At 42.7% G+C, this 17,461-nt stretch overlaps 1 long non-coding RNA gene across 1 annotated transcript in view; it reads left to right on the top strand.

Annotated features, from left to right (window-relative positions):
• Positions 1 to 17,249, top strand: part of LOC122189546 — a 106,335-nt gene extending 89,086 nt beyond the window's left edge. Inside the window, exons 5-7 of the long non-coding RNA XR_006181854.1 lie at positions 13,573 to 13,698; positions 14,719 to 14,888; positions 16,195 to 17,249. This is a non-coding gene — a long non-coding RNA (uncharacterized LOC122189546). The remainder of the gene's footprint in view (positions 1 to 13,572; positions 13,699 to 14,718; positions 14,889 to 16,194) is intronic.
• Positions 17,250 to 17,461: the final 212 nt, after the last annotated feature.

The following is a 17,461-nucleotide window of genomic DNA, read 5'->3' as shown; positions in this document are numbered from 1 at the left end:
TTTCAGTGAAAGCCTCAGGAGTGTGCCCACACTTATCTCCCTGCCATCCTAACATAAAATGACGGCTGCAATCCATATATTGCATCATTTTTACTCTGCTGCAGGAGCTCTGAAAGCAGGATCTGTAACAGGAAGCCCTCAGTTGATGAATGTTGGCTGTTTCCCCCTTGTTTACTCTGTGACAACCTTCCTAAGTTAATCGCCATCAGACAGACATGGGCAAACAAATCTTTGCCCAACTCAACAGCCTTATGTTCTACAACACAGGTTACTGTGGCATGGCAGATGAGGAAAAACAGTGATGTCCTTCTTCTGGGGTTTCCTACAATTTTCCCCATGTCAGAGAGGGGATTTACCACCACAGTAGAGTCTTCTCCCCCTGCATAAATGTTAGCAACCTTTGGATCTTTTCCTTTTTCCGTTCCCCTTTAGAAAGGCAACATAGTTGTAATGATAAAAATAAATAAAGCAGTGTCCCTGTGAATCCGAGCCCAGTTTAACTCAGCAGGGGGACTTTTCAACCTCTGTCTTTTGTCAGTTAGGCCTGGTGCTGAAACCTGTACTTGAATTTCAATATTTTGATTTATTTAGGCTTGATTTGTCTCTAAGTTTATCCTAAGTTTGCTTTTGAAGCTCATTCTTTACTGCATCACAATAAAAACATTTTTCAATGCATGGCTCCCTACAGGAAGGGCTTTTTTATAGCAGTTCATATGAGAAGTCATTTATGAATGTTGTTTGTATACTGTGCTACTCTAATGCCCTGTAAATAGAAGAACTATATATTCTCCATAGCTCGATCTAAAGCTTTACAGAGCAATGCCTATTCACTGAACCAGTCCTGTCTGGTGTGCGACAGATTGACACGTACACAAATTCATTCTTATTGTATTCGAGATACCAAAATAAAAGCACCTTTTATACTTTCTGCAGAACATTCCACCTTAAAATGAGTCCGGGTAGTTTCAGGGTAGATGCAGATGAATTTTCTGCTGGTCCTATTGCTGCTGTTCTTAAATGTATTATTCATTCAGAGTGATTGATACCGTGTTCTGTCCACATTGCTTAAAAGCCACTGTCTGTTCGTCTCTCTGTTAATCTACTTTGGCATCTTGCAGAGATGGAGATACAGAAAACACTTTGCGTTTCTGTTGAAGTAGCGACGGGAAATAAAAATGATTAAAAAAGGAGCTGCTTGATCTCTGGATTCATATGCTTAAAAAAAAGTCTGTACCACTGAGATGGCTGAATGGCCGAAAGGACAGGTTTTTACATTCTGCCAGCAGTGTGCTACAAGCGTGGCACGTTTGTTTCTGCCTGATTAGTCAGATGCTGGGCAGGGGAAGCAGGGGGCAACGCAGCAGCAGAGGAAGAAGATGCTCTCCGTAAGATCGTGACCTCCATTCCAGTGTCATTTCACACCTCAGGCAGTGATCTTGTTACATCTCATAAGCTAGGCAAGGTCAGCCCTGGTCAGGCTAAGTGCTTGAATAGGAAACTTCTAAGGAAAAACTCAGGTGCTATGAAAAGTGTGGCTGGTGGTTGGCTAGGTGACATTATTCCCTCGGAGTCACTACAAAAGACGTGCTCTTTTAAGAAGCCTCTGAGCATCTGCTGCTCCTCTGCTCTGTGCTGCTCCTTGCTCTGGCCACTAAGGCACTGAGAGTCCAACCCAGGTGCAGCCACAGTGCAGTTATTATAGAATCCTAGAATGTTTTGAGCTGGGAGGGACCTCAAAGACTGTCATTAAAAGCATTTCTTTGCAGTTCTCCTCAGAGCAGAAGTGTGAGCACCCTGTGGCCTTCCCAAACTCTCAGTTGGGTGAACACACATGTCCTCAGCAGCTTCTTCCCTGCAGTTCTGCAGGAGGGGTTGCATTTTGCATTACCCTTCTTGCAAAGCACCCTGGGCAGTGCAGACTGCTCCCTCCCCAAGCACCATGCAGCTTGGGGCTGGGCAAATCAAACATGCATGTTTGTTGAGAAAAACATACTACTTTAGATGGATGCTTATGCAAGAAGGGGAAATACTGAAAAGACAAGAAATTCTCAAGCAGAAATGCCCCTGGCACTCCCACTTCTCCTGTCCTTTCATTTGTGGTCCCAGCCACAGGTTGTCTTCTTTTCCCAGGAGCCTCACCTTGACTGGGACACAAACTGCAATGGAAAGTGGGAGAGACAGGGCAAAGCTGATAATGCAGTGCCAGTTCCTTCCTGCAGATGAGGCAAAGGTGTCTGTACAGGGTCAAGCTGCACAGTATCTGTAATCAATAGCATGATGTTATTGAAGTATTGTGATACTTTACCTAAGAAAGACAAAGCAGAGCTTAGAAATCAGCCTGGCAGGAAAAAGTATAGTGGTGAACCAGTGAATAAAACCCAAATATCCCACAAAAAGTACATCCCCATATCCAAACTGCTGTGCTTTAAGTATGCAGATATATGGCACAATGTGTACAGGGATGTTTTATTAGTGGGGTTTACATTCTAATGCTTTGTTTCAGCCTGGAGAAGAGAAGGCTGCAGGGTGACCTCATTGCAGCCTTCCAGTACCCAAAGGGAGCCTACAAACAGGAGTGGAGTTAACTCTTTACAAGGGTAGATAACAGCAGGACAAGGGGAAATGGTTTTAAGTTGAAGGAAGGAAGATTTAGGTTGGATGCCAGGGGGAAGTTCTTTACCCAGAAAGTAGTGAGGTGCTGAAACAGTTGCCCAGAGGTTGTGGCTGCCCTGTCCCTGGAGGTGTTCAAGGCCAGGTTGGACGGGGCCCTGGGCAGCCTGGTCTAGTATTAGATATGGAGGTTGATAGCCTTTGCATGTGGTAGTGGGGTTGGAGCTTGATGACCCTTGAGGTCCCTTCCAACCCTGGCCATTCTATGATTTCCTACTGGAAAGTGTGTTACTTAAAGCTTAATTCTGAATTTTCCGAAGTAGAAGCTTCCCAAGTGTCACTGTACATCTCTCACTTGCAAAACTAATAGGGAGACAGATGTTCTGGGGGAAGCTAGCAAAGTCATAGAGACAAACCAGCTCAGGGCAGCCAAAAAATCTGGGGGGAAGGGGGTCTTCAGATTAAAGATCAGTTCCATTCATGGACCACAAAGGAGTCCTTTAGAGGTGAGTGTTTTGTTGTTACAAACCAGAAGTTTGAAACCTTTGTCTCCATGAATGTTTCACAACTACTCGCATTAGCTTTACACCAGCAGGAAGTTCTTCACAGCTGCCTCCTTGTCTACATGAACCAGCAGTCAGAAACAAACAAAAGTTCCACTTGAGATTCTTTAAAAATATCCCTTGTATTTGATGCTTGCCCTCTTGGTCGCCTATCAAATGCCATGCTCAACATGGCATTACACGAACAATAGGCATTTTCTGAAATGGAACTTCTCTCAAATCTCCTTCATTTGTGTTTGTTGCTGTTGTGACTCTTCACCTGCTGGCCTTTATCTAGCAAAGTAAGGTGAGTTCAAAGGAGACTCTGGAGGCCTGTAGCGATTTTAATGACGAGGTGAAGTTGGAAGGTCTTGTGTATTATGAACTTAATGGGGCATTCTTCTCATTTACACTGACATCCTTTACATGGAGTTGTGAAAAGGAAAAAGTATGGACAAGTGATCATAAGCAATTGGTTTGTTAAGAAATAACTGTCCTTGGCTGTAAATGAAGGGCTGGTGAAGCAAACAAATATGTGATGTAAACCCACATAATCCTACCGGAGTTACAATAAGCTTGAGTTCCCATTGTCTTCTCCAGCTTGCTTTGCTTTGCTGTATGAAGCCATCAGGTAAAGAACAATGCCAAGAATCAATAACTGAGCTGTGTGAATACCTGAAATTTTGTTTTATTTTTTTCTTTTCTGGCTACGCTGAGATGTCATGAAAGAAATTCATTTACAGTTGAGCTGCCGTGAATCATTTCCTACATGTTTGGCAACTACTTTAAGTTGGCTGTAACATTTTCTTCAGCCTCAGATTAAGTGTTTTGGGGTGACTTCAGCATCCAGAAGTTTTTAAATTAAAAACTCAATGGAGGTAAATATTAGAAGTGGCATTTTAAAAAAATGTTTAAATGAAAAATATGAAATTGTTTTTATCAGAAAATGGTGTTTGCAGTAGCACGTCTAATCTGCTGAAATTTTCAAACCACTTTACCATCACAAAATCACGTAGTTGTATCCATGACAGTGTACTGCTACGAAAGAATTTCCCAGGTCTCAAGTCAGTTGTGTTCCCAGTGTTGATGCTGGAGCTGTTTATGCTGGGCACTTCATGCACCTGTAGAAACCTCAAAATGGTACATGCAAAACCATTACAGGCATGCACCAAGGGACTTTATTATAGAGCATCTGGGGAGATGCGGTGCTTTCTTTTGGAGTTTGGGGTAATTCTGCAGAGATAAAGCTATTATCCAAAGGACCAAATATCACTTCTGTTGAAGTAACTTTTTCTAAGATTAAAGTGTCACACAACTTCCATGGCAAATATTTTCGTCAGCAGTTCTGAAGACCTAAACTTTTTCAAGATGAGTGTGTAAATTCATCAGTGCCTGCTTTCCCAGAGGCTGGGACTGACTATTTTAAGATTGCACTAGGAGAAGACAATACACTGGGGCTCGTCAGGAAACGGAGTCAAACCAAGAGCTCAAGTTAGCATTGCCAGCCAAAAATAAGTAGCTGAGTAACTGCATGTTATTAAAGGAAATACTTAGTTTAATACATTCATTCTGTTCCAGGAAGTGATGTCAAGCTATTGTTAATGGGAAGTGGTAAAATCCAATGTAGTACAGTGGCTGGGAAGTCTGTGAGTGTCTGCAATGCCTCCCCAGCGCCTTTCTGGATGCACTTGGCGTTCACCTCCCCTTCCCCACCCTCCCCTATTTATTCCCACAACATCCTGTCATGTGGGGACCAGGGACACTAAGAAGGAAAGTTCCTGTATGAAAGCCATACAGAACAGGAGTACAGATGTCCCCTGGGCTTCTTCACAGAATCATAGAATTATAGAATGGTTTGAGTTGGAAGGGACCTTTAGGATCATCTATTTCCAACCCCCCTGCTATAGGCAAGGACACCTCCCAGTATACCGGGTGTGCAACTAAGAGACTTGTGCTTTGCAGCTGGTTTTTAGGTCTGCCAGGCTGAATAAACAAGATGATTTTGGACTGCCTGTTTATTTGTCTTCTCTACAAATAAGCAGGAAAAAGATAGCCTTTTTTCTTTTCAGAAGGCACTTCTTGAACTGAGATATACCAGTTCTCCATCTTCACTTATTCCTGCTGCTGGTAGAAATGTTGCCCCATTACTTTAGAAAAGGAAACATTAAGTTCACAAAAGGCAGGCAGGCAGGCAGGCAGGTCAATCAAAGAGTTCATGTCTGATTAGCTGCCTGATAACATGAATGCACCGCCACTGCAATAGTGTAATACTTGAGGCAGGTCATAAGGAGCCCAACACAGGCTGGAATATACACAGCATTGAATAACCTGGACATGTCTGCAACAGCAGTTATCAAAGCAAGGGGAAACTGTGGGAGAATGGGGCTGTTTCTTTAGGGAAAGCCTCAGCACATCTCTTGGAGCAGGAGCTGAACCAGTTCTGGGCTGAGCCAGAAGAGCAGCCATAGATGAGATAAAATCTGTTCATTGTGACCCAAAAAAAGGACAATTTGCTGAAAATGTTGAGTCTGTCTCCTTGTGGATGCAAGACTCCGGAAAGACAGATATGTTTCTGAACCTGAGGAAGAAGCAGAGTTCTGCGACAGTGCCATGAAGGCAATCTCCTCCCAGTGACTGGATTTATAGATCCGTTACTGGGTGAGGAAGCTCGACAGCCAGGCACGTGCTGAAATTCTCTGTGACTTTGTTCACAGTGGGATGCGCGCTCACACTGACCATCAGCCAGCAGATCCACGTCTTGGTGAGCTGGGAACAGAGCTTTTCATGTTCAAAGGGGACAGGAGGTTTGAAGGTTTGGAGGCTGGCGCTGGGTATGAAGGTGCCTGCCTCTGATCTTCATATGCCTCAGTTCTTCTGGAAAATCCAAGCTAATTGATGTTTTAAAAGACTATTTAATTTTAAAACCTTCCCCTCCCCCTCTCCCCCAGTTCCTTACCAAGCCGGCATAGCTTTCATCACAGAAAAGGTGTGTGCTATGTGAAGACAAAGTAAGGAAATGTCAGGCAGATTCTTGCAGGTACTAAAAATAGTGTGCAAGGGCCAGCAAAGGAAGTTACTTCTCAGAAGACAGGGATTGAGCAGCTTCCACTCTATGGGATTTTGCTGCACGCAGCTAATTAATGTTTGTAAAGCACTTTGAAGATGAAAAGCGCCAAATTATCACTAAGTTTAATTATTTGCATGGTGTTACTTAAGATTTCCAATGCCTGCCTTCAAACTCTTCCCTCTACACGACAAGCAGGTGGAAGAATAGTAGATAAAGCTTGTGGTGTTGGCGGGAGGACTGCAGGCAAGGAGCGGGCTGAGAGCAAGGCCTTGCACTGCAGCCTTGTGTTCTGTCACTGGAGGTGGGCTCCACCTGTGATGTGAGCCTTACTGGGCCTGGGGATCTCAGAGGCACCCAAGCGGTTTCTATTGAGTTCCTACTGACTTCCAGCCCCCTTTAAAGTTAGTGTGTAATTAGCGCTCTTTTAGGTTGGCAATTCAAAGGAAAGTGATTTTGGATAGGACATCATTTGCACTGCACAGTCACATTTCTAACATATGCAATTAACAACACGGATAGAACATGAACTTTTGCTGCTAATGGTGTGAATGCTAATTAGCAACTTTTTTAGTAAACATGTTAAAAGCATGACTACAAACTCAGATGCAGGTGTACCAGTGGGAAGAAATGTAAGGAAAACAATCACTTAAACAGCAACTTAAACCACCTGGAAGGAAAGAGCTTTTAAAAACACGGATAAATTCACTGGAGCAGCTCATTCAGTGAGATAAATCAACACAACTCCAGAGATTACACACTGCCTTTTGAGATGGACCAATACTATTCACATTGATACAACCAATGTTCTTCTCTCTCTTTTGAAATGAAGCTGTTAAAAGATCCTCGTCGCGTTATTACACCTGTCTTTGCAAGCGAAGCGTTTTACTTTTTCAAACAGCATCCCTGGGGGACATTTAATTTTGAATGATTTTCTCATTAAAAACTATAGTTCTTCTCATGAGAAACAGAACGTCCTAGTAAAATAGGACATGACAGAGCCAGAGATTTATGGTTCACACAAGGATTGAAATCTTGATTACTGAATAGAAGTGTCTGCAGAATTAATGATAACTTTGGGTTCTCCACTCATCTCAGTGGGATGCTGCTCATCGTTTTCCAATGATTAAGAAAGAAAGTGTTCCTGAGCATTTGTAAACTCTCAGCAGAAACTTAGAATGAGCTGTAAGGATGAAAGAGCTACATCTGACAGAGATAGCTCAGGTTTTTGCTCAAATCAAATTTGGAATGAGTTTGGGAAATTCGGTTTCCTGCACCCTCTCTGTGTCACCTGATTTGGCTGCAGACAGGAAAACCAAAACAAGGAGGTCTTATCCAGAGCTAGCATATTCTCAGGTCTCTCCCATGAAATTTTGCAAGACTTCCAAGCCAGCATCCAGCTCAGCAAGGTTTGCGCACACGCACTAGAGAAGCCCCAGAAATGTTGGGAACCTTCTGTAGTCTGCAATAGGCAGGATCCAGGAGGTTTTGCAGTTGAAGGGGCTTTAGGTGTGGAAGTTGCTTGCACCCACAGCACTTCTAGGAACTGGCAGTGCGATCTGACCCTCTGCTTTTAGGAAGAGATTGAAAGCATCTGGCAGTGAGGGCTCCCTGTGACAAAGATGTCAGTGTTTGCACAGGAGCAAATGAGCATAGTTTTCCTTCTTTAAGATCCCGTGACACCACAGAGCGTATTCATACTTAGACAAGCAAGGCCAGATTTGTTGTTTTCTTTTTCAGTGCATAACATAAGACAACTAGGGTCTGCTTTAGCAGTGGTGCATTTCTGTAGTGGATAGTGAAGTCATACATGTAGAATATATATATTTTTTCCTTCTTATCTGCAGTGCAGATTGCTATTACACATTCTGCACTTGTTTTGCACACACGATTCCTGCAGAAATCAATGGAAGTCCTGTGTGCGGAAAAAGGCACAGAAAGTGCAATGGAGATTTGCACCACGGATTAAGAGATTCTCAGTGTTGATCAAAGAGGAATTTTGTCCGAGGTTTGTAAAGCGCTTTTGAATCCTCCTTGATGAAAGACTCCATAAAAATGTAAAGCTGCTGTTGTTGTTAATGTTCCCTTGGTACGTAACAGGAGAATAGATGCTGAAATTAAAGTCACATATATTAATATTGATTAAGAAATAAACAAATTCTTCCAGAATTTGATCTGCCTTTCATTACGTGCCCTTGATCTTCCATTTTCAAACAGGGCATGGTTATGTCTTGGAAAATCACAGCCTTGAACTCCACCAAACCACAGCTACAGATTATATATCATTATATATAATTTTGGAAATCCGTCTGGGATACACCATAAAGCAATAATAAAAGAAAAACTGTGAGGACATTTGTATTTGTCAGCGTCTCCCTAGACAGAGCCCTGAGGATATGATATTCTTAGAATAAAGCTTTCATTTCACAGTGCATCAGTGGGAAAATTAACAAGCTCTCCTCATACTGTTCCATAATTCATTTTCTTTGTTTTAGATATTGAGCCGAGCTGGTACAGTAACTTAAATAGATAGGGGAGATTTTAAGCACAGATTTGAATTCTGGCTGGTTTGGCTTGTTTAGCTTTGTTTTGCCTTTTTCCTTCCTTATCCTGCAGGTTCCTACTATCTAAATAAGAAGTTGCCTCAATTTATTTCAGTACTTGCCTTTTAAATGGAAAGTGCCAAATACTGTTGTAACAGTTTAAAATATATCACAGCAGGCTCACTTCAGTTAGTTTCAGGGATGCACACTGCTTCTCCCACTGTACCAGCAGCAGCACTTGATCTGCAGGAGGAAAGAGCCTGCTTGTCCTTGTCCCCAGCCATGGCAATGGGAGGCCAAGACACCAGTGAGCTGGAGAAGACACTCATTGGGGTGGGAAGGCTAGCACCTGCCCTCCATCTGAACCTCAGTGAACAACTGCAATTGCCTAAACTGACAGCAAGTTTTACTGCTCTTTTGTGGAAATATGAAGTTACACTTTTGAATGAAATTACACAAATGCTTCTGAAGCAGAAGTAATGTTCCTCAGTTTATTTTCTCCCAATAAATTCCTTCTGCTCTTGGAAGTCCTGGGACTCCAGAAACAGAGATGGGAGGCCAGAGCAAAGCTAGCTTTTGTCACTGACAAAATTCACAGTTGAATAACAACAACAAAACATCAAAACTTTGACAGGAAATAGTCATCTGTTTCCTCCAGTTCTGCTTGTTCAGGTGCTGGGCAAAAAACCCCTTGTTCATTTGTGAAAAGATAGCGTATGTCCTTCTCTTTTGACAAAACATTAAATTCTGGAGGAGAAATATTTCATGGCTGGTGCAAAGCAGCCTACCAGGGACTTGAACAGCTTTGGCTTTCTTCCACCTGACCCTTTCCTTTTGCTACGGGTATAGAGCATCAGAGAAAGCAGAATCCCCAAAAGAGCCGTTCTGTCAATCTCAGCTGTGGTTGCACCAGAAGGAAGATGCAGTTTGAGATGTTACCTGCCATAAATAATGAGAGTCCAGAACAGAAGAACCACTTTATCTCTTACAGTGATCTGGCAGTGAATGGGAAGTCCATTGGTATAGATGCCTTTGATACCCGTATGAAAAATACTGCTAGCAGCATGGAAGGCTGGGGCCGAATACATTGCAAATCTCCTTGATGTGAGGAAAAAATTGAGTTGCAATCAAAACAGTTGACAAAATTAAATATATTTTTGGGGCAACTGCAGCCCAAAGGAAAGGCATCCATGCTCTCAACAGATAATCTCAAAGGCTTTCTTGCCAAATCCCCCTTTTTCATCTGTTAGCAGCCACTAGTACCTCCCAGTGTCATGATGCTGGGTTTATAGAGGGGAATATGAAACTGGATGGAAGCAGTGTCACGGTAATGTGGGAAAATGCATTCAGTTGGCAGTTTTCAATAAGAAGTGATGCTATCTGGAACAGAGATATCTTTTTCTTTGTGCCCACCTAGACAGTGACAGGCATGCTGCGGTGTTCTTGCAACGCAAAGAATAGCGGGGGTAGGGTGTGCTGAAAGATGTGTTCTTTGCTGGAATAAGCTTCTTCCTTATCACAGCCAGTAATAGCACTGTATTATTTTGGTTTTTGAAAGAGATGAGCCTGTTTTTGCAAAAAGGCAGATGCCCTCAGCTCCCATTGACTTCGAGCACAGCTAGCATTGCTCAGTGCCCTGCAGAAGTAAGGCTCTGTGGGAGTACTGCTAAGAGAGGCTGAGGTGTTCTGACAGCGTTAATCCTTATAGATGTAGGGGTGCTATGCTGCTTGTACAGAGAATCACTACTGTAGTGCCCCCGTCCATGGCGGAATCCAGTTCTTCCCCATAGCAGACATTCTTTACACTGGTATGGAGTACAGCTGGAGAGGATATCTTCTATAGGATGGTACCTATGCTTATATAACTCTGCATACTTTGAATACTTGCAGGAGTGTCTTTGAACTCTATAAAATTACTGAAAACAATGGGTTCCAAAAGTAAAAGAAACAGCAAGAAAAAAATACCGTACTGCAATTTTCTAGTTCAATGAATCTGCTTTGTGCCACAGTCACAACTAGCCGTGAACCAGCCCCAGCACTTCCTTTGATGTGTATAAAATGCATTTTTAATTTCACTAGCGTGCTGCTCACTCTTGTTTGAAAGGGTATTTGAAAGGGTAACTGGGAATGGCTAGGTTGCCTTCTCTGCACTTTTCATTGTTTTACTACCTCTTTCCCGTCACCTCTTATTTTTCTCTTGTGTAAAATGCAGTCTGAACCTTCTGAATCTTTCTTCACAGAGACCTTTCCATGTCTCAGAACATTACCATCACCTCCTAGACCTCTCTCTGGCTGCTGTTTCTTTTTTTTTTACAGAGTAGGGGTAAGCATAGCCAGAGCTGGACAAGGTTATTGAAGCTAGGCATGTCCCTGCATTTATAAATGCCATTATAGTGCTTGTGATGACAAAACATTTATTCCAACATCCACTATATAGACTTGCTACAAAGCCCCTTCCTGCCTGTACTGGGAGAACTGCTTGTAACCTTGTGGAAGCAGGGACTATTGGGGCTGCCAGCTGTTTCCAAGGAGAAGAGATGACAGCACCACAAGGTATCCCTGAGCTGCTTGCTGGGATCTCCCATATTACTGAGTGGATCTTGCTCGGTGCTGGCTTCTCACTCAGGGCTTTGTGTTCCCTCCACCAGATGGATGTTGGCAGATGGCAAAACTATTTTGCCGTTTAATTATTTAAAACGAGGCATGCAAATCAACCTTTGGCATTCAGTGACAGAGTGTCATCTTTGTGGTCCACGTTCCATTTTTGATGCACTGTCTCTTATTTCCTTCTTGATAAGGCTGTGTATATTACTGTGGTGTGCTGTATTTACACGTGCACACTGTTCTTTCTGTGGCTTTCCACGAAGGCCATTGCACACTCACTACTGTGCGCTGGGACTGCACTATGGACCGTGTCCACCTATGAACCAAAAAGACAGCCTACAACTTAGAAGCAATAGTCTACAACCATTCACGCGAATACTCCCTTTGACTTCACTCACCAAGCAACAGAAATTCATGTTTTCGAGGAATGCAGGAATCAATTTTTGGTTATAGAGCTTATTAAAAAAGAGCTGATGCTTGAAGCTGATGGAAGAGCTGGAAATAGTGCCATCCTGTCACTGACTGAGGGCTGGAGGCTGCCCATCCATCAGCACTAGCTTCTAGCAGGAGAGGTTTGTCATCAAACCTGGAGACAACACACTTCCATTTGCCTGCTGCACTGAATCGAATTATTATTTTTACAAACTTTTAGGAAGAGATTCTCTCATTTTCATCTCATCACCAGCTGCTGCCTTGAGGACTTCACCAGTTAAAAAGCTATTATAATGCATTTATCTGCTTGGATGGAGATTTTGTGAGACTGTAGAATATAACACAACAGCAGGGCCCACAAATCAACAGTGGCCAGGAAGTTTCACAGGAAAAGACAGTCCAGAAGCATGACCCAAACTAATTTTTGAGGATATCCATAAATGATGTAATTCCCCACAAAATCTCAGTTTCTTCCTTATCCCTCACGTCCTGTGTGACTATGCAAAGACTTCTTGATGTCCAGTCACATATACACCTATATGTCACTGTGTGCACCTCTGCTTGAAAGAGTATAGAATCACAGAATCACAGAATATCCTGAGTTGGAAGGAATCCATAGGGGTCATTAAGTCCGACTCCTGGCTCCACGCAGCCCATCCAAAATCCAAACCCAATGTCTGAGAGTGCTGCCCAAACGCTCCCTGAACTCTGGCACTTGAGGCCTTTCCCAGTGCCCTGGGCAGCCTGTTCCTTGCCCACAACCCTCTGGTGCAGAACCTGACCCTAATACCCAACCCAAGTACAACCCTCGTTAGCACAGCAGAACTATTTTTCTGGTGCAGCTCATACAGAAGTTGACTCAGCCAGTAAAACATTGTTTTGCAAGCTGTGCCAGTGCTCATATCAGCACAGCATTTTAAAACAATCAGAGAAGGTGCATTTTCACACAATGCATGTTTTAATCTACAGGATTCATTGCCAAAGGATTCTCTAGAGACCAGAAGCATGAAGAACAGACAAATTTCACTGGAGCAAGCCAATATAATGCCGATTATTGAAACTTGGCCATCCAAATCTACCCTTTATCTCAGGTGGTCCCAGGCTGCACACTGCAAGGTTCTGTTCCATCCTGTGCCCCATGATGGTGTTGGCCATGCTACCAGCTTCACCGAGCATTGGCTCCTAGCACACAGGTCTATGCAGACATGGCTCTACATAGAAGAGCTCAGGTCCTTATTCATAGATTCCTAGAACGGCTTGGGTTGGAAGGGACCCCAAGGATCATCAAATTCCAGTCCTACTGCCACAGGCAGGGCCACCAACCTTCAGGTTTGCTGTCCTGAGTCTCTTAGTGTTGAGGGGAGGGAAGAGAGTTTAAGGCAGGAGAAGCATTCTGGAATACCACATCCTACTAATTGCCAACTGTTCAGCAAGGAATGAGAAGTGAGAGGTTTATGTGCTACTGTGAGGGATTAGAGCAGAGAAAGGAACTATGCAAAACAGTTTTTAATGATGAGCAAACCGCAAGTTAAGCAGTAGAACTGCAAGTTAGCCTATAGATTAGTTTTAAAAGAAAGGCAGCAACAACAAACACATTAATACAGCTTAGTGAGATAATAGCTACCCCAAGCTGCACTGATTGGAAACAATTGGCAGAGCCTGGGATATAAGGAATCACTTCCTGCAGCAATTTCCTTTTATTAAAAAAGCATTTAAGGATTTATAAGCTTTTTGTTTCCCAAGGATCTTATTTTTAACTCTGTGCTCTCCTGTTTAGCATGACTGTTGCACGGCCAGGCCTGAAGCATTTCGATCAGAATACAGATGTTTGCCATTCCAGCATCACTGCAGGAGCTGTCACCCAGAAGGAAATGGAAAATGCAATAGGAGCAAATTCTGGACGGTAGAGCCAAGATCGTTATCCTGATGACTTATTTATTTATTTGTGTATTTCAAAACAAGAAAGTGTGTACAGCCATTTGGAAAATGACCTACCTACCTTTCCAACCTACACACAGCAAAAGCAATTCAAATGCTGAGGTGTGAGAGCACGTTTACAATGCAGCTACACAGCACTGGAGCGTTTCCAACACAATTGGGGATTTAATGCCCTGAAGTTAATAGGTGCTGAGTGGTAGAAATCCAAGACATGGCTTAAATGGGAGTCATAACTGCCTTAAATGTAGGCCAGTTATCCCCTCCCTGTTGCTTGTAATTGCTAGTCGGCCTTTTTGTTGTTGTGGTTATGTAGTACACTGGTTCAACAGAGAGACTGGAGAAAAGACTTTGTTTCAGACATACCTGAAATTAATTTTCAGTTGTGTTTTGCTCTCTCGTGTGAGAAAAAAGAAATAAAACCGATTTGGATTAAAATTTGCATCAAACATTTAGCTCATCTAAAGATAAAACGTTTTAATGGCAGCAGAAGCAGGCCGCATTTATTCTGATTGAAGTAACCTTTGTAGCTCGAAACCAAAATAAATACATAAAGAAATAAATAACTGGTTTGCCAATATGGAGGAAAAAACTGAAGTTCCTCTGGTTTTCCCCCTTTTACTCAGAGAGGGAGGAACTGAAACACTCTGACGTGCGACACAGTTGAACAAACATATTCGGCCTTGAGTTTTTCTCTATTGGTTTGTTTTCCTAGAATAAAGAGAATCAGTTGCCCAGCTCTAACCTTGAGACCTGCAGCAGTTGTCTCCTTTACAGGTGTAACAAAGAAGGAAATGAGGAGCTTAATAACTCATTTATTTTAATGACAGCTGCATGACCCTGTTTCCATCTCTGCAACTGTAGCTGGTCTGCTTTTCCAGTGTGTATGCCCAATTATAACTTGCAAGAAGGCATGTACCTCATAAAGAATTTAGTTCGTTTTCAATATTTTCCAAAGCTGTGTAAATGAACAATGCACTTTTTACAGGTCTTTCATCAAGGAGTTAATAACCAGATGAAGGTTCTCTTTTCATCAGTTTGTAAGTGATGCTCCATTTGATTGAAGAAGATCAAAAATGACGATCAGAAAATAACAAGGAAGTTTTAAAGGTGGCCTTTATACAACACTTCAACCATCTCATTCCTGTTATTTCAGAGGTATCACTGGGTTTCTTTTCAGGTTTGGAAAAAAAATGTATAAAATTCTGAAGAATTGCCAGTACTTGCCTTTTTTTTTAATTTGATAAACCTATTTGTTAATTGTGGTCAACATGCCTCTTCCAGACTGTGCCACAGTGTTATGTGAAAGCAACAGCAGCAAAACTATTAGATTCTGACATGTGTGACAGTATCCATGGCATTCACCTTGCATCCCAGCCTGTATCAGCATTCATGGCAGTCCCAAGTGACCCTGTCCTGCCCTGATTTGACATGACCTGCTCCCCATCCCTCAGTGGGCTCAGGTATCACAGGGGCTCTGCAGTCTGGGGAGAGGGAGAGAAGATAGCCCTTATTCAGGATCCTCTCTACCTATAACCACAGTGCCACTGTTCGCGGTGACCAGTGCATTTGTCATCCTCTTACATTTGGTTTTACAGGAAATTTCCATTTTCTTTAATTGTCTCTTGGAAGCCCTCTGTATGAATTTTCTATCCCAGCTCATTTAGTCTTTTCTATTTGACTTTATTGCTTCTGAGCAGGAGGAGGTAAATTCTCTGCGAAGAGGTGAGATGCTTCTTCCTTAAACCAGCTCAAACTTGTAAGAGTCTTTCTTGTCCCTACTGTCCCTCCTCTCTCTCCTGCAATCCAGTCACCTCGTGTGCAGTTGTCTCTCTCTCTCCTCTCTCTCCATCTGACCTTCTCTGCTGACCCTTCCCTTACTGCAGCAACAACAACAACAACAAAAAACTCAACACACTTAATCTCATTGCCTTCTTGCCAAAAGAAGCCTTGTCTCTGCAGTTTCCGGCAGTAGTTAAATACTTGTTCCTTGGCAGCATTTTGCTTTGGATTCGGTCATTAATGCACTACTGCTAATAATGAGTGTTTGATACAAGCTGTCATCACTCGTGGTGATGCTGGACTAGGAGTTTTGTGACTAGTGAAGCTCCCCAAAAACCTTTTTCCTGACCTAATGAACCCTTCTGAGATCATCAGATGTAAGGCCAAATTCAACTCCCTGATACTGAAATGGGATTGGCTGTGAAGAAAAACTGTCCTAAGGGTAAGGTGGGGAGTGACTACTTGCTAGGGAACTGCAGAACAGCTTCAAGGACTTGAGATTCTGCATAGAATCTCTGGTTATTCACTAAGTGAAGTGCTGAGCAGGTTGCTCGGTGCTTTGTCTGGTTGGATTTTGTCCTTGGCTGTCTGCAAGGACACAGATGCCACCACCTTCCCAGTGTTGCTCTTTGTCCTTTCCTGGGACACCCTGACAAGGGTGGTTTCTTTTTCATATCTGCAGAGCTGTGTCTGGTACTGGATCTGGAAATACGAACATGTCTTCTCGATGTTCTTGACCTGGCCTGCGGCCTGCAGTTGGAATTCCCAAACCCAGGCATGGCAGAGGATGTCACCATCTTCAGGTGAAGGTCTTTTGGAGGATTGGCCCTGCAGTGGAGAAAAGAACATGGTCAGCTTCCAGAAGCCTATGTTCTACCTCTGAAGCAGAACTATTAAGTGTGAGGCTAGCTTGAGATTTCAGCTACTAAGGAAGGAAACTGAAGAGGTAGGGAAGATGCAGTCAGCTCCTTGGCTGGAAACCAGCAGGGTTACATTAAGGCAATAAACTCAAACCCACACTTCTGTAAGGTCAGCAAGGAAATGGGGAGAAGCTGCAGCCACTCATGTCTCAGCTACTGAACAGAGACAGTTGTGGGGGTCTGAAATAGTATTGGCATAACAGAGCAATCAGAATGAGAACACAAGAGGGACACAGTGGTACCCTCTAGTAGTGACAATGTTGCTCCCATCCCTTGCTGTTGTGTATTTCATCCAAATACCCCAACTATGTTCTCTTTAATATTATAAGGGCTGTAGCCCTGGCTCTCTGTTGCAAAGAGGGAAACTGAGGCACAATAAGGCAAAGATATCATCCTAAACTATTCCATCTTGCAATTTGAACTGTTCCCCCTGAGAATGAGCTCACACACATTTATTTATGGTTTCAGTCTAGGAGTGATATGGGTTTCTGGTACTTGATATTTCATAGCTTCTAATTACCCTGCATAGTGAAGCCTGCAGAGAATCAGAAAATGTTACATTTAATTTTGGATCAAATTTAATGAAGCACTGGTCTTTCGGAGAAGCACTGTATTTTCAGGCAATCTCAGAGAACTCAACAAAAGGCACATTTTATTGCAGGTGCTTTGCACAACCTTCATCGGGATTAAATTTGATGGAAAATGGGATATCTGAATATGGATTCATACCACTATACTTCTTAGAAAATTCTTGATCCCACAGTTCTGAAGCTCAGTTATCTTAAGATCTAATTTTTAAAATCAGTTATCTTTTCAGCAGGATGTATAAATAAATCAGCAGAAGAGCCAGTTAATGAGTCACTGTTGTAAATTAAATGGAATTTGTTATGAATACGATTCATTGAAACTTTCCTAACAAATCAATTTGTTTCAATCATGCTGTAATTCAATAATAATATTTAGCATTGACATGGTGCTTTCAATAGCTCATGAAGCATTCCGTGCATTAATTGACTGCATTTCACAGTA

The sequence above is a fragment of the Lagopus leucura genome, unplaced genomic scaffold, assembly GCF_019238085.1.
Source record: "Lagopus leucura isolate 7727_CA_CO unplaced genomic scaffold, USGS_WTPT01 Super-Scaffold_100157, whole genome shotgun sequence".
Taxonomy (NCBI): domain Eukaryota; kingdom Metazoa; phylum Chordata; class Aves; order Galliformes; family Phasianidae; genus Lagopus; species Lagopus leucura.
Note: the sequence above shows the minus strand (reverse complement) of the source record. Positions and strands in the feature narration are given on the sequence as shown.